This window comes from Oryctolagus cuniculus, chromosome 4 (genome assembly GCF_964237555.1).
Source record: "Oryctolagus cuniculus chromosome 4, mOryCun1.1, whole genome shotgun sequence".
NCBI classification, from domain to species: domain Eukaryota; kingdom Metazoa; phylum Chordata; class Mammalia; order Lagomorpha; family Leporidae; genus Oryctolagus; species Oryctolagus cuniculus.
The window spans coordinates 39,478,030-39,504,992 of record NC_091435.1 but is presented as its reverse complement, the minus strand read 5'-3'; the positions used below and the strand labels follow the sequence as shown (position 1 = coordinate 39,504,992).

General features: G+C 38.7%; 1 long non-coding RNA gene across 3 annotated transcripts in view; it reads right to left on the bottom strand.

Moving 5' to 3' along the window:
- The window catches only part of LOC103350583 (uncharacterized), an 82,999-nt gene that overhangs the window by 28,085 nt on the left and 27,951 nt on the right, over positions 1-26,963 (bottom strand). For 2 of the 3 annotated variants that reach the window (XR_011387797.1, XR_011387795.1), the window contains exons 2-3: positions 26,507-26,630; positions 17,040-17,222 (exon numbers count right to left, since the gene is read on the bottom strand). This is a non-coding gene — a long non-coding RNA (uncharacterized lncRNA). Of the gene's footprint in view, positions 1-12,274; positions 14,434-17,039; positions 17,223-26,506; positions 26,631-26,963 lie in introns of those variants that run through there. The other variant, XR_011387796.1, reaches the window with a different exon arrangement.

The window sequence follows — 26,963 nt, the reverse complement described above, 5'->3', positions numbered from 1 at the left end:
CTCTAAGGAATTATCAAGTCTGAATGTTAAGACAATTAAAATGAGAATGAATACTTCCAATTCTCTAAATATTGCCCTGCTAAACGTATCTAAATAATGAGACGGTTGGCAGCTTAATGATTCACCTGCCCCTGATAAGGAATATATTTTATATCAACCCACCCCTAAAGTAAAAATGCCCTAGATGGTTACTATTGCAGGTAGAACTGTGTCCTATAAAAGATGTTTTTGATGACCTAACTTGTAGTATAAAGGTAAACTTATTTGAAATTGGGCTCTTTTCAGACGCAGTCAAGATGAGGTCATAGGGTTATGCCTTAATCCAACATGATTGGAGGCATTTAAGAAAAGGAGAAGAGGGAAGAGTACTATGAGGAGACATAGGCAGAGACTGAAGTGACTGACGATGCATCTGCTAGTCAAGGAACACCAAGAATTGCTAGGAGCTGCCAGGATGCTAGAAGGATGCAACAGATTCCCCCAGAACCTCCAACAGGAACCAATCCTTCACTACCTATTTTCAGGCGTCTAGTTTCCAGAACTGCATAAAATAAATTTCTGTTGTTTTAAGATACTCAGTTTGTGGTATTTGTTATGACAGCGCCATGAAACTAATACAGCTATTTAACATAATATTTCCTGAAAACCTATGGTAGGCCAAGAACTAAGAGTGTCTTCAAGCCCTTTCCTTCCAGGAGATCCTACCTAGTAAATGACGGTAAGGTGAATCAACCAACAGACTTAGGCATGAAACTATCTTCAAAGTGATATTATACAAGCACATAAGAAAGAGGATTAGCCTACATTAGAGGGAGTCAGAGAGATACATATTCTCAGGGAATATGATTTCTCAGTTAAGATCTAAAGAACAAATATGAATAAGCCAAGAAATATTGGAGCAGGATACGGCTAAGGGTGTGCAGAAATGATGAAATCATTCTAAATACAAAAAGGCTGAACAGTAAAAGAATGAGCCATATGAAGAATTTGTTAAAAAATTTCAATAATTCCAAATCTACTCTTGCAGTGCAAAAATCATGTATATGTATGCCGGCGCCGCGGCTCACAGGCTAATCCTCCACCTTGTGGCGCCGGCACACCGGGTTCTAGTCCCGGTCGGGGCGCCGGATTCTGTCCCGGTTGCCCCTCTTCCAGGCCAGCTCTGTGCTGTGGCCAGGGAGTGCAGTGGAGGATGGCCCAGGTGCTTGGGCCCTGCACCCCATGGGAGACCAGGAGAAGCACCTGGCTCCTGCCTTTGGATCAGTGCGGTACGCTGGGCGCGGCGGCCATTGGAGGGTGAACCAACGGCAAAGGAAGACCCTTCTCTCTGTCTCTCTCTCTGTCTCTCACTGTCCACTCTGCCTGTTAAAAAAAAAAAAAAACATGTACATGGTATTTGTAGCAAACATCAAAATGTACTACAGTGAAGCAAGGCGTTTTGTACTTTAAATGATCTCAGTTAATAAGATAGACTCCCATTAACAAGATATGGTCATTCCTAAGAAGAATTTGTCAGAATAGCAAAGTCATCAAATGCCTTAGTCTTTTAACTTCAAGGCATTTTCTGAAAATTGAAACTCTAAGTCCAGTCACTTAAACAAATATTCCACCACTTCTTTGTTATTTCCAAAGTCTTTTTGAAAGTGCTTTTAAATTATTGCCATCTTTAAATTTTCTCAAACATACAAAGCACTTGGTTTATATTCTAAACAAAAATCTAAACTTGTGTAATCAGTAAAAAACAAAACAAATGATTTTTCTGTATAAAGTGCAAGGAAGCACTTGAAGTTGGTGTGACTGATAGGAGAACAGATGAAAAACTACTCTGAGTCTTGGAGGATACTTAACCAGAGTATTCAAGATTATATTAGTTACTATGGTAACCACATTTTATTGATTAATAGAGTAAATAGTCCCACAAATCTTCAATAAGCTGTTGACATGTTAAGGTTAATCAGAGTAAAATTAAACCATAAACCTCTCTGTTTTACAAACATAAAAGAGAAAATCAGTGGCCGGTATTTTTCCAAAGAAAGGCACAAGTACTTACATGAAGGCTTAATTGCCTCATTTACACGATGATTTAGAATTCATGGCATTGTAGATTTTACGGTAATGTATTATATTAAGTGAATAAGCTGAGATTCTCCCCCTTTTTAGTCATCCAAATGCATACCTGCTCGTGCTGCTTTTCCATTTTAAAATTTTTCCACTTTTAATGAGACCAATACCATTACCTCAATTCAAAATCTGTTGAATTATACAATATATCTTTTAATCTACTTATTAGCAATTTTTCAGTACAAATGATATGTATACTACATTTTCAGTACCAATGATCATATTATAAGTTCTATACATAAAAATTATACATTCCAGTAGAACACTTGTTAAATTCATATTTGAATATAAACCAACAGAGAACTAAATCATTTCATTCTATGTCTATGAGAAATGTTAAACCAAAGACTGAACTTTCAGGTCAATGAGTAAATTGTTCTTGTTTTCTCTTGAGTACTGTGGCATGTTCTTAAGGATGCGCTTGATGTGTATGTGTGAATGTATGTATGAAATATCCCCTACAGTCAGTTTTCCAGCAAATGTTTTCAAATCAGTAATTCCCTGTTACTTGACAGTTTAGTTTTTTACCTATCCATCTCCAAGTAAGTTTGAATCTTCATTGTTTTTCAAAAGTTTTCAAGCATATCTAGGATTATATTTAATCTACTCGCAGGATCTTCTGGAACAAAGAAATCAAATCTGTGTTCAATTATCTGTTGAAATAGCTTACCATCCTCAAATTCATGACAACTTCAGTGATAATGCTAAATCCAATAGCAAGCACCTTGAAAGAACTGTGAGGTCATTTACTGGTATAACTGTTTTATAATTTTATATGAATATAAAACACAGTTATTTTAAGCTTTTTTAAAGCAGAAAACAATCTTCAATAACATTGTAAGGATAGCTTAAACAACTACATCCACACACGTGTGTGCACACAGACGACACACAGACACACACACAAATGTCCTTATCACTAAACAACAAAAGAAAATTGCAGAATAAAAAAATCGATCTAATTTAAAATGTAAAGAATCCTTCCATTCTTTCAGAATATGCCTTCCTCCTAGTGGCACAGACATTTGCTTTTAGACTCTGAATCTTTAAGGGACAACAGGAGGCAACGGAGGTTGGCTCAACAAGGAAAGTGGACTGAAGCCCAAAGCTCAAGTCTAATCCATTTCCCATCATATTTGGCATGACCAAAGCGTACCTAAACAGTCACAGTATTTACACAGGTGAAACTAGAAGCAAGTCAATAAGATATTTATTGAATAACGTGAAAAAGTAGGAAATGCTAGCATTCATTATTTAACTATTACATGCCCAACAATACCCATTAATTCCAGTTCTGATAATGAGGGTGATTGTTTAACAACTAAGTAGGTTGGACATCTGTTACCATTTTTCAGTATCAGCTGCTAGAGACTTCTGAAGCATAATATACTCACACAATTCTCCATTTACCTATTTTATATTCTCATAATTATCCCAGATTTCCAAAATGGGGCTCATTTATAAGTACAGTTTCTGAGTTATTGTTATTTCTGAAACACTTACCCCATATAAGTCAGGTGATTTTTATAAAGTATATCTCAATTTGTCAGAGCAGTAAATAACATTACCTTTTTCATATACATTTGGGGAAATTGAGGTTTAGAGATGTTGATTTAAAGTCTGAAGTCAAGGCCCTTCATATCTAGTTTAGGGGCTATGAAACAAATGTCAATGTACATTAGATAGTTTATAAAAATGCAGATTATTTGACCCTATTCTTACAATTTCTGATACAGAGATTTTGCCTTTCTAACAAATTCTCAAATAAGACTCATACTGTTGGTCCTAGACTACATTTTAAAAAATATTACAGTATAATACATTCCATACACACCTCAACCTTTCATGGTGATGGCTCTCAATCCCAAGTATACCACTGAATTACCTGGAGAGGATTATCAAAATAAGAAAATTACCCTTATCTGTGTGCACACATCACAAAATTCACAACACAGTGACTGGGGATTGTGCCTGTGTATAAGTTATTTTTTAAAGGTTTCCAGGATACTCTAGTGTACATCCACTTAAAAATAATGAAAGGAGGGGCACGCATTGTAGCAAAGCGGGTAAAGCTGCCCTCTATAATGCCAGCATCCCATATAGGCACCGGTTCAAGACCCAGCTGTGCCACTTCCTATCCAACTCTCAGCTATGGCCTAGGAAAGCAGTAGAAGATGTCCCAAGTACTTGGGCCTCTGCAACCACATGGGAGACCCGGAAGAAACTCCTGGCTCTTGGCTTTGGATTGGCTCAGCTATGGCAATTGTGGCCATTTAGGGAGTGCACCAGCAGATGGAAGATTTTTTATTCTCTCTCTCTCTCTCTCTCTCTGCCTGTGCCCTTCTGTAACTTTTCCTTCCAAGTAAATAAATAAATCTTTAAAAAATAATTAAAGGAGCACAAACTCTGTAATTAAGTATTCAGGATTCAAATTTCAGTCCTCTGCACTTCCAAACCGTGTGACTTTGGAATAATGTCAACATTTCAATTTCCTCTTCTGTTAAATCAGTATTCCAATCTTAACAGTATTGTAGGGATTGAATTAAAAAATGAATATGTAGTGTCTAGTGCGCAGTCAGTACTTGATAAGTATTTCTATTTTACCAAGTTACTTGCAAGACTAGCAGGTCATATTGGTTTTGTTGTGCATTCTCCCATTCCCCAGTTACGTCTGGCTGTACTTGGAATAAAGCCACATTCTTCACCTAGGCTAATGAATTTCACAACGTATCAGGAGAGTTGCATTTCCTTTCCCATATCTCTTCATCATCCATGTGTCCTAAATTTCAGAGTATAAATGATGACTTTGATATCATCAAAGTTTTGGCTCCATCCATTCTCTGCTATCTTTCCATCCTGGGCTCCTTCCATTCTCTGCAGTATCTGACCCCAGGAGAAGACAGTCAAAGCCCCCTCTATTTCTTCTGACCAGTCTCCCTTCCTGGTTCTTTACAACTCCAACCCATAGTACCATGCCAACTCATGTCAATATCTCTGTTCACAAAAAGTCTCTATAATCCTGTGCTTCTACATGAGTCACTTGAAGTCCATCAGCAATGTCCCACCCTACTCCTAATTCACTTCTAATGTGCTCTGTCTGCCTCTCCAAATCAACTGTTAAAAATAACAATTTGGGGAATTGAAACTTGGAATGTGGCATTCACTGAAGCCTGTGCCCAGAGAGCCAGTCTCTGCCTCTGAGCCTGCTTAGACTACTTTTGCTAGCCTCTGCCCACACTATGGAGAGTTGTCTCGGTTCTTACAAAGTTTCTGCCCCCTATCATCCCTAGGTTTCTGGTATCCTAGTTAACGATACTAACTGTCCGACTCATCATTAAATGGTGAACTTGGGCAGGCTCCGTGGCCCACTAGGCTAATCCACCTGTGGCGCCGGCACCCTGGGTTCTAGCCCCGGTCGGGGCACCAGATTCTGTCCCAGGTGCTCCTCTTCCAGTCCAGTCTCTGCTGTGGCCTGGGAAGGCAGTGGAGGATGGCCCAAGTGCTTGGGCCCTGCACCCGCATGGGAGACCAGGAGGAAGCACCTGGCTCCTGGTTTCAGATCGGCGCAGTACTCTGGCAGCAACATGCTGGCCGTAGTGGCCACTTGGGGGGTGAGTCAACGGAAAAGGAAGACATTTCTCTCTGTCTCCCTCTCTCACTGTCTAACTCTGCCTGTCAAAAAAAAAAAAAAAATGTGACCTTGACAATTCTATGGGCTCAAATTACATAGGATTTACAGACTATATTCTTCAATAATTTAAAGAAAGTTTTCCCAACTTTTTAAATAGATCATTCTCTTTTGCATTCCAACATTTTTTTTTAAGTATCTTTTTTTTTTTTTTTTTTTTTGGAGCGGGGGGAGAATACGTGCTGTGTGTCAAACACTCTTCTACACAGCAGGCTACAGCATCCATCTCAAGCCAGGCATTGGGAACAAAAGCCAAAGGCACCAGGCCTGAATGGGCAGAGGGGGATGCTCTCAATCCTGAAGGCATGCCCTCCCTGAAGGGACCAAGGTCATCCTAGCTCCCAGACTTACACTGGGCTCCAGGTTACTGTGAAACAGATGCCAGGAATGGGGACACAGCCTCAGTCTGCCATTCCAAATCAGGAGCGGGCGTGAGCGGCAGGAGTTGAGATCACCCAGAGACCCCTACCAGGTTGTCCCTAACATCAGTCACCCACTTTAATTCTCTACAGCAATTCCACCCCCTACCTCACCTTGCTGTTTATTGCAATAATTTATTGGACTCAAAAATGCTGTGTCATATGGCCTGGTGCTGTGGCATAGCAGATTAAATCTCTGCCTGTGGTGCCAGTATCCCATATAGGCACCAGTTCGAGTCCCAGCTGCTCCACTTCTGATGCAGCTCCCTGTTGATGACCTGGGAAAGCAGTGGAAAATGGCCCAAATCCCAGCGCTCCTCCCACTTCCACTTTTCAGGGACCCATGAGACCAAGTGCTGAGGGGAATCTCTTTATCCCTCACAGATCTCTTGTTCCACCCTCCCTCAGTCCCTAGGGGACCCATGTTGGGCACTGGCCCATTTGCAAATACCTCAAGGGTGGAAGGGAAAGGAGGGGTGGGTTTGAACTGCTTTATTTCATTGCTACTAGAGGAAGGAACATGTCTTGCTGTATGCCCTTGCCAGCTGGGGCAGGAACACTGGGGTCACACTGCTGTACTGACCACACCACAGCTGTTACTCATCACATTGAGTTCACATCCCTACAGTGTTTACACAGTATTGCGTGATAGTGACTACCTCAAAAGACTGCCTGAACCACAAGATTGCACATAGGCCACCACATTTTACAAGAGCTACTTCTATGAGGACGTCTTCATGGCAAACTGTTCAACTTCAGACTAAGGTCACCCTGGTTATTAATCATTGTGGCTAAAGATGATTGTTTCAAAATATCTGATGTTATCCTCTTCATTTTTGCCTTAAGAAAGGCTTGAGGAAGAGAAATTAAGCTTCAATGCTGAAAAGATTAAATTGAGATACCAATTCAGTTACCAAGTAAAAGGTGATACTGGCATTCAAGCGAGTCTCAGGCTGTGGGTGAAACATGAATGCTATATTGGAGGAGACTAAACAAGATCACTAGGAAGTGGTAATGGAGAAGAGTTTCCAGAGCTGAGCTAGGATTGAGTCTCTCCATATTTGAGGAAGAGAGAAAAATATCTAAGAGTATATGTTGCCCCAGAAGCCAAAAAAAATGTTTCCAAAAGGAGGTTGTAGCAAATCACACCAGATGCTGCCCATAGAAAAAGTTCTCCCCCTGGAACCTACCGATATTGCTGACAAACATGTTAAATAATTTAACTGGAGAAACAAAGGTAAAAGTCCAGGTTGGTGTGAATATACACATTTTCAAGGCAGTGGATAAAGCTGCAAGGTGTCCGGCGCATAACAGATCTTCCCAGGCAGACGAATCAATTAATTCACAGGCTTTTATTGGGGTTCCGCTCCCGGGCGAGGTTCCCCGGTCCCAACAGAGCAACAGAGCAGGGGCCGGGGAAGTCGCGCGTCAGAGATTGGGAGGGCTCCTTTTATAGATTCAGGGCCTGGGGGTTAAAGGTTGAGGCAGGTCTGATCCTCACTGGTTGACCTTTAGGCACCCACAGGGACCTTGACAAGGACTTTTCTTCCCCGCAAGTACAGGTAGGGACTTCCCCATTACCGGAAGTGTAGGCCTTCTCTCCTTGCGGATCCCAAAGCTACCAAAAGCATTCCCAATTTTGTTTTAAAGTCCACATTTTCTAAGTGGGTCAGAAATGGCTTGGCACAATGTTAAGATAAACAAGATCCTTTTTGGAGTTCATAATCTAAAGAGAAAGATTTCTAAGTAAACACTTTGAAAATTGTTTAATATATATGAAAATAGAGGTAGGGGTGGATACAGTATTACAGGAGCAATGACAAGAGAACACCCAGCTTTCTGCTTTCTATTTTTGATTTTCACGTAAGATTTTGTGAAAATGTGCTGTTCCTGTAGGTAACATAAGGACAGCCTAACCTACCAAGTAGAAGCAGTCAGCGCAGCACATAATATCTGAATTCCAGAATGGTATCTGATTCTAACACAAATAGTACATCCTCTTCTTATCAGCAATTTAAGATTAGACAGCTTGGACAATGTTTGCCTATTGCATTTCATCGTTTTAAGCTCAAAATAAAACAATCTTCCTTGGTCAAGTCTGGGACCAAACCTAAATTTACTCACAGAAAACAGACCTGAAGCTGAGCAGGCTTTGTTAACCATCACCCTCCTTGTCTTGATTGTTTGTTTTTCTCTCAACAAACAGAGCTTTCCCTTTCAACTCTTAAGAGGTTCTAAACTTAAGTGGAATCGCTGGCTGGGATTTTCTTTCAAGTTAAGTATTGCCTTTAGCAAGGGCATCCCTCAAAATGGATCAGATCCACCCTCTGTAGGAATCCCTCACTCTCAACTCTAGCTGTCTTTCCTCACAGGGGGCCAAGGAAGGTTAATTGGTAATTTCTCTTCGAATATGAAGCCTATTTAGTTAATTGCTTGGGTTTTTGATGTTTATTTTTAGAAGGCTAGCTTAGAGATTTTTTTTAGAAGTTCTTTTCGTTCCATTCACTCTAAGAAATATTTTTAAACTTAAAGACAAATAAAATAAATCTAATTTGGTTCCAAATTATTTAATTAAGTGAATGAGCCCATCAGTCCGTAGAAGTGATATCCCCATTTATAGAAGGAAATGAAATAACTCTCTTTATACATTTTATGTGAAGTTTGAGACAGAAGCAGGAAACAAGCTGTGAAATATCAGATGTGAAAATTTGAACCTCATATCTAACAGAAGTTGAAATGAACTCACCTAAATGTCGCTTTTTCAGAGTCACATTCTCTGATCATACTTTCTAAATTAGGTCACATCCTGTTATTCTGTAGCAAGCACCCGATTCCTTCATATATAACCCTTGTCATAGCACGAAATTTGGCTTGGGAAACTTGTTTATTATTTACCTCCATTAGAACGAAGACTACATGAAATCAGGGAACTATGTGCTTCTTATTTTCCTTCTAACTCCTTTTTACTTATTTTCCAATACTTGGAGAATGTTAAGGTTTTAGTAAACATTTATTGAACAGATAAATGAAATAAAAAATGAATCAATGAAGTTAGTGAGTGACTCTCAGGTGAGAAATATGCAATGCCCTACAATAGTGGCTGTCAATTAGGGGAGCCATGAAAATAGTAAGATATCATTTGATATCTTTAATAATAATTTATTACTCTGTCTTAATTATTTTATTTTATTATTTTAATTATTTTACAAGCTACCTAGTAATTGGATTTTTAACATTGATTCTCAGCTTCTTTTCAATAGAATTGGATTACACATTTGCTATGATAATTTAAACAATTAATCTTACTTTTTCATCTTATTTCATGTTTACCTAATATTGTTGTCATTTAGATTCTTTTTTTGTTGTTTATTTAATCAAGTCTGCAAATCCTTTCCTTTTTAAAAGTGTGGAAGTCCTACTACGCTTTTCCTTTCATTAATGACTATTTTTACTCTCCCTGTACTCATGACAGAACTTCATTCTTCACTAGTTAAAAACAGGAAAGACTCTTTCTCCTACCAAGATACACTGTTTTCTCTATCATGAGGCCCTATTTGGCTTCTCTATTTCCATATTGCTTCCATAAGAGAGTTCTAAAATATAACTATGTACCTTATAATAGTTCAGACCATGGCAGGCAACAAAAATGGTGGCAACCCTGTAAGAGTATAGCACCTAATGTCATCTCGGCACTACACAACACAATGATAAAACTGTCTTGCAATGCATTGTTCTACAATGTGTTCCTGTCGTGTGGATGTGCCATGCTTCCCCCATTTTCTCCCTTATCCCTAGAGAAGGCACTCAAAGCAATTTCCCATCATGTCACTGTTTCTCCCTACAACTCTTAATGTTTGTTGAATTATTCTAAAGCTAAAAGTACCAAACTACTATTGGAATCTTCTCTGGTATACTTGGATGTTCCTTCTAAACTATACTTAATTGATAGTCTCTCACTCATACGCTCAGTAGAGGTTCATTACTTAAATTCTGTGAAAGAAAATTATCCATGGCACTTTTTTCAAGTATATTCAATTTAACTTATTTTAAACACTGGTTAAAATAGCCTAAATAGACTGCGTATGTCAGAAAAGGAAATGACCTTTTGCTTTAGTCATAGCAACTAACAGAACCTTGCCGCACTCAAGTGGAGCAGGCCATCTGGCTGTCCGTATCCACTGGCACCCAGAATCAGTAAAAACAGCAGAATCACATCATGCCTTAGTTTGCTGTACAGTAGCTCAGGACAAGCACTCAAATATGTTTGTTGGCACCATCATTTTAAGGCCAGATTTATGCTAGAGGTAGATATGTACACTGTCATTTCCCCTACAGACATAAAAATGAGCCTACTCCTACAGTTTGGCACCATGACTTACTTAAACTCTAGACTCAGCACTGCACACTGCATTTTCATATCAGCCTTCATCATCCTTTAGCTACTCCACTTTGGGGCACATTTTCCAACCCACATTGCCAGGTTTCATCTTTTTCCACAAATATCTAGGATCTGCCCCAGTTCTCTTCAAGTAAGGGCATCTCAAAGGATAAAATTTTAGAAATCTTGAATAGCAAATATGTCTGGATTGATGAATAAGGCCATCTGGCTTTAGTAAAATTGGGAAAAAAAGGGAAAATTTGGAAACCAAAATGAAATTAATCCCTAAATTCTTCTTTCTGTTAGTTAAGATGATATTTACCATGTTCAAACTAATTTTAGGAGTCATCTGATATGGTATAAATTATCTTCAACTATAGGGAAATAGCTGCCTTCCTATTTTGTAACAAAAAAGTATACAAATTAGAAGATTTATATGCACAACCACTGCCATATCTTCAGCTATTTCTGCTCCCTTAAAAAAATTAGACATAGATCTTAAAGTAATAGAGATTGTTGAGATCTTAGACAATAGCTTTCAATTTTGACTGCACTGTAAGGCAATCCAGACTAAGTAAATAGTAATCGCTGTGAGTAGAATGCCAAATGAATAGTTCTATAGATTGAATATGATTTTGCCCCCATATTCATGCAGACATTTTAATGCAAAGTCACAAATTAATGGTACCATCAGGGTGGAAATTTATCCAATCGTGGTGTTTAGGAGGTGGGCCTAGGCCTAGTGGCAGGCCGCCAATTATTAGAGAGTCACCCTTAGAAGGCAATTCTATCAAGATGGTTGGTTATAAAAGCTTAAATTGGGCTCAGTCTGTCTCTCCATGTTCACATGTGATTTTTTTCTCCACATGCCCTTCTCTGCATGTACTCTGCCTCCATCACAGAAGTTAAACCAAAGGGTCATCCACACTTGGGCTTAGACCCCTAAATTAAATATAAGCTCAATAAATGCTTTCTCTTTAGAAAATTAGTTGCCTCACGTAGCTCATTGTGGTAACGAAACCCTGACAAACACAAGTAGCATTGAACGAGCTCCAGCTGGTTGGTGCATAGCCTAGTTTAAGAAACAATGCTCCACGCAGTGAAAATCAAGAGGAGAAAAAGAAAGACAGGAAGGAAGGAAGGAAGGAAGGAAGGAAGGAAGGAAGGAAGGAAGGAAGGAAGGAAGGAAGGAAGGAAGGAAGGAAGAGCCAGCTTTGAGGGAGAATGAGAGGAAAATAAGAAGAAAACAAAACAATATAAAAATCATCTTGAGGTGAAAATCAGGTGACTATTTGTGGAGAATCCCACAGGAGTCTCAAAAAGAGTCATGGATCACCGCTTAACTGAAAAGGAGATGAACTGTGGAAACAGTAAAACATTGAGTTAAGAAGTTATCACTAGCCACAAAAATAAAAGTAAAGTGGAGTTATAAGTCAGGAGCTGAGGCAACGCCTAACGTCTGTTAGGGAGACGCCCCTAATCATCATACCAAGCAGACATCTCCGGTCAGTCATTTAACAGTGTGCTACTGGCAATGCCCTCCTACCCACACTGACTGGACCATTCAAACATAAGTAAGGCGGGAACAGTATTGACTGGATAGTTCAAACATAAGTAAGAACCAATAAAAATTGCACAAGTTGGATGATGGCAAACTGGAGCACTGCTAAAAAATGAGGATAAAAGGGGAGCCCTGGCACCGCTCTCCATCCTTTTGGGGATCATGGCCTGGTGCGTGTAAACCACCGGGAGTGGAGGAAAGAAGAGCAGAGCTGAGCCGAGCTGTCCCTGAGCTATCACCGAGCTGTCACTGAAGAGATCCTGACCCGTTCCTACCTGTTCCAGCCACAGCTCTCGGAGCTGCACCTGTTCCTGAGCGGCCTTCGCTGCTGTTCCTGAGTGGCTTTAGCCACATGAGCTGTCCCGTTCTGGTCTTGTTCCTGTCTAATAAAAGTCACTGTAACACTTCCGGGCTTGCAGCCGAGTAAAGGGCCCAGTGCGTGTGAACTTCTGGATCTCCACATATCCAGAGCTGAAGAGGCAACCCACTACTCTGCATGGAGCAGATAGCGGCACAAGCCAACCTGCAGAGCTGTCCTTGAGCTGTAATATCCCACTGTCTGTGTGAGTGTGTGTGTGTGTGAGTGGGCCCAGTGCAAGCGAACCTCTGGATCTCCTCGCACTTGGAGTCGAAGAGCCAGCCCACTAGCTTTTGCTACGCTGCGCAAGGCGATGACCAGATCAAGAGACCAGTGGAGCTGCTGTGTTGCTGCCCCGCCGCCATGCCTGACCAGCCAAGATGCTGTCTCACCGCCCTGCCTGGAGTCCTTATCCGCCTGCTGCCAGATCTGACCGCAAAGCCAGCCGGACTAGGCCTCTCAGCAGGGGACCTCTCCAACTTCTTGCCTTGCCTTCCGCCTGGGAACTTTGAGCCTACTGCAGAGTGATAACCTTCCCACAACTTCCTGCCTGTAAGTGACTGGTCCGAGTTCTGTCCCTGCTGGGACATTGAACTCTGGACACTGTACACTCCCTACAGGAGAAATACATTCATGACAGTAATGCAAGCCTAAATATGTAGCAAACCGATGTTGTATATTGAATCTTTTGCTGTCCTTGTATTGTTCATTGTGGTAGTACTTAAGATTATTATGATAGTGTTTGTTGTGACTTGTAATATAATAATATTGATTTCCTGGCAGATAAGTGATATTGTTAAGATTGGGTAGAGGTATTAAGTTAAATAGTTAAGTGGTTAAGTAGTTAAGTGGATAAGTAGTTAAGTAGTTAAATAGTTAAGTCACATTAAATAGAAGTGTTAAGTTTATTGATGTGTATTAAATAGTATAAATCGATAAGTATATTGATACTGATAAGTGTATTGGCTTCAATGAGCATGCTGATGAGTAGTGTGATATAAAACCCCTGGTGTGTAAGCAATAAAATCTCTCATTGGAAAGACCGTCTTGTGTCCTGGTGTTCCTTTCTTTCTGTGACTGAAGTCGTGCGTCACACTTGCTACTGTCGAGCTGCGAGACAGTAGGTGCTCACGACACTATTAAAAATAGTTTCTTCATCTAACTCTTAAGGAAACAACGCTTAAAAATCATAGGCAAGAGAAATTACCTTTAAGGGGGCCCTTTTGTTGCCCTTGCTGATAACACTTAGCAGTTCCACTGAAGGGAGAGAGATTGAGAAGACTATTATCCTTATGAAAGTGTCCTCTTACGCTTTTTAAAGACTTATGTAGGGTACTTTAGCAGTCCCACTGAAGAGAAACTAGAACTGGACAAGAACATTTTAATTAACAGATTTTTTTCATTGAATCAGATAAAACTATCAGGTCCATTCATTGCACAGCCCCTGTGGCTGGCTAGACACTATTTGGAGTTATAAATTTCCAGGTGAAGAAGAGAACTCAAGTTGTGATCATAAAGCACTTTTGTGTAAGAATTTCCAGTAAACAACCCAAAACGTAAGAAAAAAAGGGACATGATTTAATGCGTTCTCTTCCCAAATAAAATTTCACTTTGATACTTAATTTTGTATTTGCAATTTTTTATTCATTTCCTCAAAGGGGTTCCCTCAAATTGGTTAAGATTTAGACTCCATAAATCCTTGATCTAGCCTTATCTATAGTTGATATTGCCTGCTTATAAAAAGTTATAGAGGAAAACACAAATTTTAAACCAGTTTGCTTTCTTTCAACACGTCTTTAATGAAAAGAAAATTAGGATATTTGCAACCAGCCAATGAATAAGTCAACATTGAGAATCTCTCATAGGACTTCAAGGGGAAGAGCAGTTTTCTTCATGAGGTAGTCATCTCTTTTGTTTGGGAAAGTATACAGATAAGAGTTGCTTTATTAAACCTGAATAATCCAAACACTACCTAATATTTCATAAGAATTTTTTCACCATGAAGTATTTGCAACAGAGAACTATTGGCTATCCCAGGATTATTTATTAGCAGTTCTAAATCCTGCAGCATTAGGTTTCAGACACACATTGATACCTAAATAACATATCCTAATTTACAAGACACCATCATTCATGTATCATTTGATGCAGTTCTCACAATGTGCCCAGAAGGCAAGCATCTTGAGAATTTTTGTCAGGGCTTGTATTCTCCCATAAGCTGATGAAGAAAGTGAACCTTGCAAAAGGTTAAATGAATAATCCACAGTGACTCATAAGGCCACAGCACGAATTTTCACCTGGAAACTCTGACTTTAACTCAGTGTTCCTCCCAGAGTACCACACATTCACTTATTCTTTCCCATTGTCCTGTCATCCTCCACTGCCTTCTCCATACCTACTCCATGCACCTTAGACCTATAATAACTGTTCAAAAAGGACATGTTGGACAACTCAGTATACAGAAAGACTTCATTCATGGGGGTGCTAGTAAGGAAAGAAAGCACACAAAATGGGTTGAGCGTGCCAGTGAACATGAAATGGAAAAACTCATAGATTCTGCAATCTTGTTCCATTAAAACATCAATTTCATTTACTCTATTCAACTCTCTGCCAAAGAACATTCAAATTTTTAATTTTTAATGAAGAGCCAAACTATGTATGTTATGTGCTTAATTATCCCAGAAACAATAAAATGCCCATGAAATCAGAATGAGTGTTTTCATGAATGTGGGGCCTAAATTTGCCCTTTTGTAAATTTTTCTACAGAAATGTTGTCTGCTTCACACACATCTCACTCTCTCAGCTTGATTTCCCTTTCTTTACGGTCAGATTCTTCCTTGCTCAGCTATCATACACAAAGGATTCAGAGATGAAGCAACTGATGCTAATACATAATAGCCCACTACAAGTTTACATAAAGCAAATTTGTATGTTACAAAAAGAAAAATTTTAACATATAAGAAGTTTTGTAGGGTTAAAACAATGCAGTGTATCACCAAGAAAGCAATATACTTTTCCTTTTCCTTATTCTTTTCAATTTTAAAAATGTATTACCCTTTACTATTTTATTTTTTTTACTGTAATTGCATAGAATAAAACTGACATTTCCCTTAAAGTTTATATTCATTTTACCATTCTGAGAACTCTCTTGCCTTTTATTTTTTTTTTAATTTTTTGACAGGCAGAGTGGACAGTGAAAGAGAGAGACAGAGAGAAAGGTCTTCCTTTGCCATTGGTTCACCCTCCAATGGCCACCACGGCCGGCGCGCTGTGGCCGGCACACCGTTCTGATCCGATGGCAGGAGCCAGGAGCCAGGTGCTTTTCCTGGTCTCCCATGGGGTGCAGGGCCCAAGCACTTGGGCCATCCTCCACTGCACTCCCTGGCCACAGCAGAGAGCTGGCCTGGAAGAGGGGCAACTGGGACAGAATCCGGCGCCCCGACCAGGACTAGAACCCGGTGTGCCGGCGCCTCTAGGCGGAGGATTAGCCTAGTGAGCCGGCGCCGGCCTTCTCTTGCCTTTTAAAGATGACCTTAGATTTCTGCAATATATTCTTGCTTTCCTATGGAAAAATGAAATTAAAATTTTAAATCATTTAATACCAAATATAACACAATACAGCAGAATTGTGTTGCATTTTTAGCTTAAAAATATCAAAAGTACTCACATAAAGAAATGCTAAGAAATCTGATTGGACTAAAACAGAAAATCTTCAATTATAGCAAGAGTACTAAATGTGTTCAAAAATCACCAGTCTCCCAAAGATTCTCTCAGTAATAAATCCAAAGTAATTTCTATAAGTTTAACCGATTTTTAAATGAGAACAATAACTGATAGTATCATCAGTTAATGTCTCATTTTAGAAAGATAAAGAGAATATAGGAAAGCATATAGGAATAGGTACATAATGAATACTGCGCCTATAAATCATATCTGACCAAAAATTTTAACTATAATTATCTGAAGGAGAGAAAAATTAGAAAACTTAAATATTATTCTTCTGCATATGCTTTAATTCTGAAAGCAAATTGTTCAGTGAAGGGATATGCCTTGATTATTGGTCATCATGGTGAGTAATATATATATACCTAGCAATAATTAAACCTATATACCTAGGTTTCTACATATATTAGAATTTTATGTCTTAAACTATAGAGGAGAAGCCAAAAATCAGCCATCATTGTTGTGATTTAGGTATAAGGCTTCATTTAAACAGATCACAGAATTCAATTATAAACAGGTGGATAATTAATTCACTTATTAATTTACTTCTGGCATAGTACCATTGGCTTTTAAGCATAGTTGATACGTGTATTAAACAAGACCTGAATTATCACTTTTAGATTATAAAGAGATTGATGTACACCAGCCCTTGCTATCTTATTTGATGATATTTAAAACAGTACTTCCAAGTGAAATTTGAATATTTGAGCATGTAAAAATGGAAAACAAAACACAATGAATATGTCTATAGCAACTATAATAGCATTGGTATAATTGTTGGGAATACCTACATCTCATGTTGCTGTGCCTAAGACTGAGTCTTGCCTTCACTTCAGATCCAGCTCCCTGCTAATGAGCTTGGGAGGCAGCAGGTGATGTCTCCTGGTCACTCCTGTGGGAGACCCAGGAGTCCTTGGATCCTGGCTTTGGCATGCCCCAACCTTGGAAGTTGCACTCCCTCATTCTCTGTCATTCTGTATTTCAAATAAATAAAAAATGAATAAATTTTTTTAAAAAGCATCAACATGAAATGAACTAAAAAAAAAAAAGTGTTAACATAATTGGTCATGAAGCCAATCACTTTAAAGGCAAGTCTTTAATGTGACACAAAGAAGTCAGTACTGGAAGTAAACTGACCAAAAATCACCTCCTCAGAACAAAATTGAAGCCTCAATCACATTTTTTAAACTAATGGCATGTCCTTAAAAAACATAGGTAACAACTTTTGTGACTTGATATAAAACAGGAGAAATGATAATAGTCTGTATTTACCTTCATGATTCATTATAGCTGGAGTTACAGAAACATGCTAATAGGGCAGAGAGCATATATTTAAATACAAGCTAATTATTTTCACCTATTAAATAAAAGAAGCAAACATAATTAGTTTCCAGTAATTATGCCCAAACCTCTTAGTTTTTTCTGTGTGGTGACTCTTCCATAAGATTCATCAAACAATACGCTAATAAAGAACATCTCCTCAGGAACTCCACTGGTGGGAGTAGAGTGCCAGCTCTATGTTTTCTTTTTTTTTTTTTTTTATTTGACAGGTAGAGTTATAAACATTGAGAGAGGAGAGACAGAGAGAAAGGGTCTTCCTTCCATTGGTTCACCCCCAAAAAGGCCGCCACAGCAGGCGCTGCGCCGATCCGAAGCCAGGAGCCAGGTGCTTCCTCCTGGTCTCCCATGCCGGTGCAGGGGCCCAAGCACCCGGGCCATCCTCCATTGCCTTCCCGGGCCACAGCAGAGAGCCGACTGGAAGAGGAGCAACTAGGACTAGAACCGGGTGTCTATATGGGATGCCAGTGCTGCAGGCGGAGGATTAACTAAGTGAGCCACAGCACCGGCCCCTGTTTTCTAGCTGTGTGTTCTTGATCAGGGTCACTGACCTTTTTGTGCCACAGGTTCATCATCTGTGTGAAACAGCATTGATAACTGTGTGCACTTCATGGCGTTGGAATTGAGTGGATTGAAAGAACTATTCCTGACACATAAGCTCAAAGTCAATATCATCTGTTTACTACCACTACTACTACTTCTATCACCACTGTCACTGCTACTGTTATTCCCATTCTTGCAGCCATATGAAGTCCATTAAATGGCAAATATTCCTAGGTAACAGGTTCCTGTTTAACCCTCTAATTGTAACATTTCTTTGCAGAGTACAAATATCATCATTACTTTTCTTTCAGGTCAGTTTTAAGTAAGATATCCATCCAACGATTTGCAATCTATTCTCATACTAAGTGGTGGGCTATTTACAAAGCTAAAATTTAAAGGGCAGGGGCCAGCCCTGTGGTACAGCGTGTTAAGTCTCAGCACCAGCAACCCATATGGGTGCCAGTATGAGTACTGGCTACTCAACTTCCGATCCAGCTCCCTGCTAATGTACCTGGGAGGGCAATGGAGGATGGCCCAAGTTCACCTACCACCCAGGTGGGAGACCCAGAAGAAGTTCCTGGTTCCTGGCTTTGGCCCTGGCCCAACCCTGGCTGTTGGAAGCCATTTGGGGAGATAACCAGCAGATGAAAAATCTCTTTGTCTGTCCCTCTGTTTCTCTCTGTAATTCTGCCATTCAAGTAAATAAATAAATCTAAAAAAAAATTTTAAAGGGCATATCAACTGCCATATCAGGGGATATGACCACTCATTAGTGTGCTTTTAAATTGTATCTTTTTTATTATTTTATGTTTTTAAAGCCTAGGTGTTTATTTTTTTAAAGAAAACCACCACATTGTTGTAACTGTTCAATTAAAGGTGTATCTCTTACTTTGATGTCCATAATACTCAACATATCGAGACTCCTGAGGTCAGCGGGCTAGAAAAGGAGAAAAACAGCAATGCATTGTTCCCATCACAGCTACCTCTTCCCATTCATCCCTGTGCATTCTTGCAGGTTAACACATAAATGGCAATGTTTCTTCTAGGCCAAATACAAACTTTATCAAAAACAACATTCAAAATTCTTATCTTAGCAATGCAAGCCCTGACTTGCCTTTCCAACTTAATTTCCAGTTACATTATTCTTTATTTTTTCTCTTCTTTTCTCACTTTGGTGGTGCTAGACTTTCTCAAGTCCGTATTCCTCATTCCCCACACCTACTCTGTGTTCTCTCCATTTAAAATGTCCTCCTACAAATGGCTCACCAACTATCTGATGCCCCAATCAAATTTGCATATCCCATAGTATCTGCACTGACCTGCAGTGTGAAGCACTTCTAGGAACACCTGAGGTCCCTGCCCCTAAATTTCCAACGCATTTTTCCCACCCTCTGGTATGAATGAATCTTGCCCTGTATATTTGTTATTTATTAGATCCTACTAACCATAAGTAGGGGCCAGTGTTGTGGTATAACAGGTAAAGCTCCAATCTGTGATGCTTGCATTCCATGTGGGTGCCTGCCTGGTTGTGTCCAGGTTGCTCCAATTTTGATTCAGTTCTCTGCTTATGGCCTGGGAAAAGCAATGGCGGATGGCCCGAATATTTGGGCTCTTGCAACCCATGTGGGAGACTCCTGGCTTTGGCCTGGCTCAGCCTGGCCATTGCAGCCACTGGAGGAGTAAACCAACAGATGAAGAATCCCTCACTCTCTTTCTCTCTCTCTCTCTCAACCTTTTTTCATTATTTTTGTGATGCTTGTTATTCATATTCTGATCCATTACTACTTAATCTTATCATATATATATATATATTTTGGAATAGTCACCTACTTAAAAGAACTCAATTAAAGAATGACTGTGGTATGCCAAGCATCTTTAGTAAATAAGATTTTCCAAGGCTAATATAAGGATGAAAACTACAATATATATATCATACAGATATATATATATATATATATACAGATGTATATATCTCCCTCTCTGTAATTCTTACTTTCAAACAAATAAAAAATAAATAATTTTTAAAAATCGTAAGTATTGCAGATCAACTTCATGTCCTATGAAAAGATAGGATAAACAAAATCTCTTCAGAATATTTTATGACAAAACCGAGAAAGGTGATATAGTCCTGAAATTCAAAAACCTAGGTAGGTGCTATGTATGATCTGAAAATTTGTGTCCCCTTAAATCTTACATGCTGAAATCTTAGCACCCAATGTGATGGTATTAGGGGGTGATGGCTTTGATGAGATGATTAGGTCATGAAGACAGAATCATAATGAAAGGGATTAGTACCTATACAAGAGGCACCCAGCAGAACACAATCATACCTTCAACCACATATTGAATCAGTGACTTGATCTTAGACTTCTCAGCTACTATAATTATTAAAAAAAATCTCTGCTGTTTATAGCTACCCAATTAATATTATTTTGTTAGGACAGCCTACATAGACTACGAAATCAGGAGTGTTGCTATCTCGTAGAATTTACCACTATGGATTCAGAACAAGGCATTCAGTAAGTCAGTAGTTGAAAACCAGTTACTAAGCACCGTACTGAAATGCTTCAGGAAACAGAACACGTCTATAACAGCCACTGAAATTACAATGTTAATGGTTATGGTTATGAAAATCCACTGTCATTCTCCAAAATCCCTTTGACTTCTTTCCAAGCCCAAAAGGCAAATTTACAGGAATGTGTCTTTCAAGTCTTTGATGAAAGCACAAATACAAGGATTTTTTAAGTTTTAAATAATTTTTATTACACCAAATTATTATAATTTTCTAATCATCAGTTATGGATGTTCAACTCTTTTTGCATCTGATTTATACATTAAACTTTTAAAAATCTATATAAACAGAACAGATTCCACATTTTTCCATTTTTTAAAGGTTTATTTATTTGAAAGAGTTGCACAGAGAGAGAAGGAGAGGGAGAGAGAGAGAGAGAGAGAAAAAGAACAGTCTTCTATCCAATGGTTCACTCCCCAATTGGTCGAAATGGCTGGAGCTGTGCTGATCCAAAGCCAGGAGCCAGGAGCCAGAGGCTTCTTCCAGGTCTTCCCACATGGGTGCAAGGGCCCAAGGACTTGGGACATCTTCTACTGCTTTCTTAGGCCACAGCAGAGAGCTGGATTGGAAGTGGAGCAGCTAGGACATGAGCCAGCACTCATATGGGATGCCAGTATCTCAGATGGTGTCTTTCCCCACTAAGCCACAACTCCAGCTCCAAAAAACATTTTTAAATTGAAGATCCAGTTGTGTTCATCTAAGCAGAGCAGGGGCCGGGCCCCACTCTTCTTCCCTGGCCTCTTGTAGGAGGGGGCTTGCTGTAGCCCCACGCCTCCAGGGCACATGGCCTTCGGGCCATGTGCTCTAGGCTTCTTGGCCCAGATACAGGCCTAATTGCTCATCCACGTGGCTGGTTCCTGGTGCTAGGTATGAACCCCTATTTATCTCTCTCTCTCTCTCTTTTTTTTTTTTTGCACAAAATTAATGTTTATTCCACCTTTGTGTCATATTCCTGGATCCTTCACCAATGTTACATGTTACCTCTCTCTCTTAAATAAAGCTCTCACTCTCCTATGCATCTTTCTCACTAAATAAAAGCTTAAAACGTAAAAAAATAAAATAAAATAAAATGCATGTTCTTGAGAAAAGGCTCACATGACAGTGCCCTCAACTCTGAAAGAGATATTGATAAAGATCAATCAGTAAATTTGAGCTTACAAAATTCCAGTGTTTTATAGTTGAATAGTTTACATAATACAATAGTGTCATTTTGTAAACAAAAAAAAATCAACTTCATTATTTTTACCTTTAAAACACAATTTGACAACTTGGGTATTTAATTGTTTGATTATTAATGAAATTTCTGAAAAGGAAAATACCTCTTTTTTGCCTATTCCAAAGTATTTATAGAATAAAAAATATTGTGGAATGAATGTAGATGGATAGAGGCTTTGAATAAAAAACTCAAAGGGCAAGACTTTAAATTGTTTTCAATACATATGTTGCAGGCCATGTTTAATGCCAAACTTTAGTCAACCTTTTTTCATTATTTTTGTGATGCTTGTTATTCATATTCTGATCCATTACTACTTAATCTTATCATATATATATATATATATATATATATATATATTGGAATCGTCACCTACTTAAAAGAACTCAATTAAAGAATGACTGTGGTATGCCAAGCATCTTTAGTAAATAAGATTTTCCAAGGCTAATATAAGGATGAAAAATACAATCATTCATACCTTTGCACCATTTCAAATGATATCTTGTATAATGATTCTTAGCTTATAACTGTACTGATTTTAAAAGTTCAAACTAAGTAACGTATTCTTAGCTTTGACATTAGCAATTTATAAGAGATCCAGAGGAACTAGACAGATTTCTATTTTAAGACAGATTTAAAAGTATGTTAGAAGTGTATACTGAATGAACCTCCTACTTGCAGAATTTTTTGAATACCATCTCAAAACAGAAATATTTTTTTTTATTCTTTGAAGCACAGAAATTTGACTCACAGCATCTCTAGACACTAACAGGTTGGCATAGCCAATATGATCTTTTGATCAAAATGAAGGAAACACTGTATTTTGAGCTCAGCCACTGGTTATAAAATAAATTAGACAAAAATCTGAAGGTGTAAAAGCTTTATTTTCTTCGACTGGAGATACAATTAGCAAGACATGCTGAGAACCTTGGGTGAAAGGCACAAATAGGTACTATTATTCTCATTTTCTGCGTCAGTGTATTTACTAGTGTAATAAAATGGAAGGGCATTAACCTGGGAATCTGTAAACTTATGTCCTACTTTTGGCTTTCTGTCTGAACTTGCCCATATAATGTCTCTATGCTCGTGTATGAAATAAATGTGTTAGTCCTTGAATCTGACTTTCTCACAATTATTGCTCTTAGGATAAAAAGTTCAGGAGTTCAGATTAAATCTTGCTTAATTATGTAACTTTCTCCCTTGCATTAACACCATATCAAATGTATCTTTATATATACACATATGCAAGAGTACTTCAAAATTTCATGAAAAGTAAAATTAATGGAAAAGTGTATTCGGGTGTAAAGAGTTTTGAAATACACATGTAGTTTTTTTTTTTTTTTTTTTTTTTTTTTGACAGGCAGAGGACAGTGAGAGAGAGAGACAGAGAGCAAGGTCTTCCTTTGCCATTGGTTCACCCTCCAATGGCCGCCGCGGCCGGCGCGCTGTGGCCGGCACACCGTTCTGATCCGATGGCAGGAGCCAGGAGCCAGGTGCTTTTCCTGGTCTCCCATGGGGTGCAGGGCCCAAGCACTTGGGCCATCCTCCACTGCACTCCCGGGCCACAGCAGAGAGCTGGCCTGGAAGAGGGGCAACCGGGACAGAATCCGGCGCCCCGACCGGGACTAGAACCTGGTGTGCCGGCGCCGCTAGGCGGCGGCCTGTAGTTCTTTTTTTAAGATTTATTTATTGAAAGGCACAATTACAGAGAGAGAGATAGAGAGAGAGAGAGAGATAGTTTCCATCTGCTGGTTCACTCCGCAGATGACTGCAACAGCCAGAGCTGCGCTGATCTGAAGCCAGGTGCCAGGAGCCTCTTCCGGATCTCCCACACAGGTGCAGGGGTCCAAGAACTTTGGCGATCTTCCACTGCTTTCCCAGATCATAGCAGAGAGCTGGATTGGAAGTGGAGCAGACAGGACTCAAATCAGCACCCATATGGGATGCCAGCACTGCAGGCAGCAGCTTTACCCGCTACGCCATAGCACTGGTCCCTATAGTTCTTTTAATACGATGTATTTTCTATTAATTTGGAGGATCCCTCATATGTATGTAAATGTATTTGTATCAGTATGCTTGTACATTTACACTCATACACATATATTACATATTTTATGAAAGAATTTATAAACTGTCAACTGTGGCATATTTACCTCATTTACACCATTAGACATTCATTGAATGCCTATAGGAGCCTAAGTCTTTGTTAAGATTTAGTCATGCAGAAAACAATGACACTGCTTTATGAGGCAAGAGTCATTAGAAAATTTAAAGAAATACATAAAGACCAAAATGTTTCAAGGTCTAAGACAAAATTATATATTATATTATATATATAATATATAAGCTAAAGAAAGGCAAAAGAGAAAGAGCAAATCATTTAATAGATCCATGCTGGACACCATCCAAGACTTTGGTATACTGTAGTTATGAGAAGGGCCTCATAATAAAACTTCTAATCTCTATGGCATGAGTGAATAAATAAATGACTAATATTAATGAATAGAAACCTAGTAGACACATGCTTATTCAATAAAAAAGAAGATAATCTTATTCTCAAAGTAGAATTAGTTAAACTTCACATGTACTTGCACCAGGGAAGCCCTCCCTTGGAGAATTAAACAATGAGTTCAAAATGTCCCTTTACCCCATGTATAAGAGCAATAATAATCTTAATTTTTGAAGGCACATGCTTTTAAATACTAATAAATCTTTAATGGGAGTGGACATTTGCTGCAGCAGTTAAGATGCTGCTTAGGACATCCTCAACCCATATCATTTCAGAATGCCTGAGTTCACATGTCAGCTCCACTCACAAACCCAGCTTCCTGCTAATGTGTACCCTGGGAAGCAACAATGATGGCTCAGGTAGTTACGTCCTTACTACCCATGAGGGAAACTTGGATTGGGTTCTTGGCTTGTGGCTTCCTCCTTGCTCAGCCCTGACTGCTGCAGTCACTTGAGAAGTGAACCAATTGATGGTGAAGATCTCTATTTCTCTCTATCTCTATCTCTATCTCTATCTCTATCTCTATCTCTATCTCTATCTCTCTATATGTGTGTGTCAGTCTGTCTCTCTCCCTTTCAAAGAAATAAATCATTAGAAATTTTTAAAAATAACATTGCCAATTTAAAAAGACTCTCAGGAACACGTGTCATAGTGAAGCAGATTACGTGTCACCTGTGCTGCTGGCATCCCATATGGGCAGCAGTTTGCTTCTGGCTGCGTCACTGCCTACCCAGGTCCCTGCTAACTTCCCAAGAAAACAGTGGAAGTTGGCCCAAGTGTTTGGGCTCCTGCCTCCCACATGGAAGACCCATAATAAGCTCTTGGCTCCTGGTTTCAGCCTAGCCCAGCCCTGGCTGTTGTGGCCATTTGGAAAGTGAGTCAGTGGATAGAAAATCTCTCTTTCTCTGTGTCTCTCCCTCTCTCGCTGTAACTCTGCCTTTCAAATACATAAATAAATAGTTTTTTTAAAAAACTCGATGTGTTCCATATTTTAAAATTAGAGATTGTAATTTATTTCTACCCAGATGCCTACGATGTTTGCTGCTATCATCCACAATGATCATATCCTATTCTGAATTCTTCCACTACTTAATGTTCATACTATTCACTTAGTTTTTGTAAATGAGCCTTGTATATATGGTCTATCTCTGTAGATATACTGTAAAATCTTTTAGGGCAAGTGTCACAAAACATATCCTATACCTGGCATAGTATTAGCAACCAAATACTTGTTGATTATGATATTGGGTCACTTTCAAAAAAAGTTTCACAAATTTTCTTCTCAAAATTATTCCCCTAAACTAAATTTGCCTTAGTGTCCTCACAGCACTGTGCTATGTATTCAGGACACAAAGCATTAGAACGCACGTTCCTTTCTCTAAAGAAACTATAATTTAGTTTGGAAGACAGAAAACTTCATAAAAAAGAACACTCAAGGTGACATATAATTGTCAAATGAGGGCTTAAAGGAAATTAAACATAGAAAGGAAAACCTATATCAAAGAGACATGTGGAATTTAAGAATATGAGTTCTTTTTTTGTCGTGACTTAGAAATTTGTGCACAGGATATTCTACTTTTACTGAATCCTGGCTGAGAAAAGCACTTTGCTATCAAAATGGATGGAAAATTCAGCTCATTCAGCTTACAACAGAATTTTCAAAGATAAATGATGTTACAGAAAATAATTCATCAATTCTCTGATCTGATGAACTACTCTACCTACAGATACAGTAATTAATCTTATTTTTATAAATCTCAAAGGTGTGGAATTCTTAGTATTTTTATTAAAAATACATAATCAAATGTAATATTAATAACAGATCTAGTTATTTGTGAATTTCTGCTACTCTAAAGGTTCACACTATATTAGTAATAAAAAGTATATGACTATGAAATTTAAATTACAAAGCTCCAATCTCTTGAGTTATTGAAAAGTTTACTGACTTAACCATATCACAGATTCATTATTTAAATTCTCTCATTCCATAAGAGTTGTAAATGGAAGGGTTTCCAATAACATGAAAATATCTAATGAAAAGAGTTCTGAAAAAGTATGAGCAGATTCATAGATGCAGACCAACCTTAGGGGAACTGAGAAATCCAAAATCTGTTGTCCTCTAGCTTCTCCTCTTTGTCTGTTTCCTCTTCCTAAGAAGCTCTCCACTCGTGTCATTTGTCTCATTTCCTTATCAGAGGCAGATATGACTGAAAAAGGATCAAGATATGAATTAGATGGGGCTATGGATATCAAATTGAATAGCTTGGATTTATACAATAATTTGATGACTTTTTAACTGTGATGTTTAATAGACTATGATAGCAATAGTTTATTAATACATATGGCAATCAACAACTTATAATAATATAGTTTTAACATATTATTTCTCACATCCCTTTCAGTTCGTTGTATTTCAACATGCAATGTTTTGAAGGTGAGTAGGAGGGAGAAAGCAAAGCAGACAGCTAATCACACTGAAGCTAGGTGTCCCTTCTGGTTTGTGTTTCACAGGAATACCAATTATCTTGTATATGAAAGCA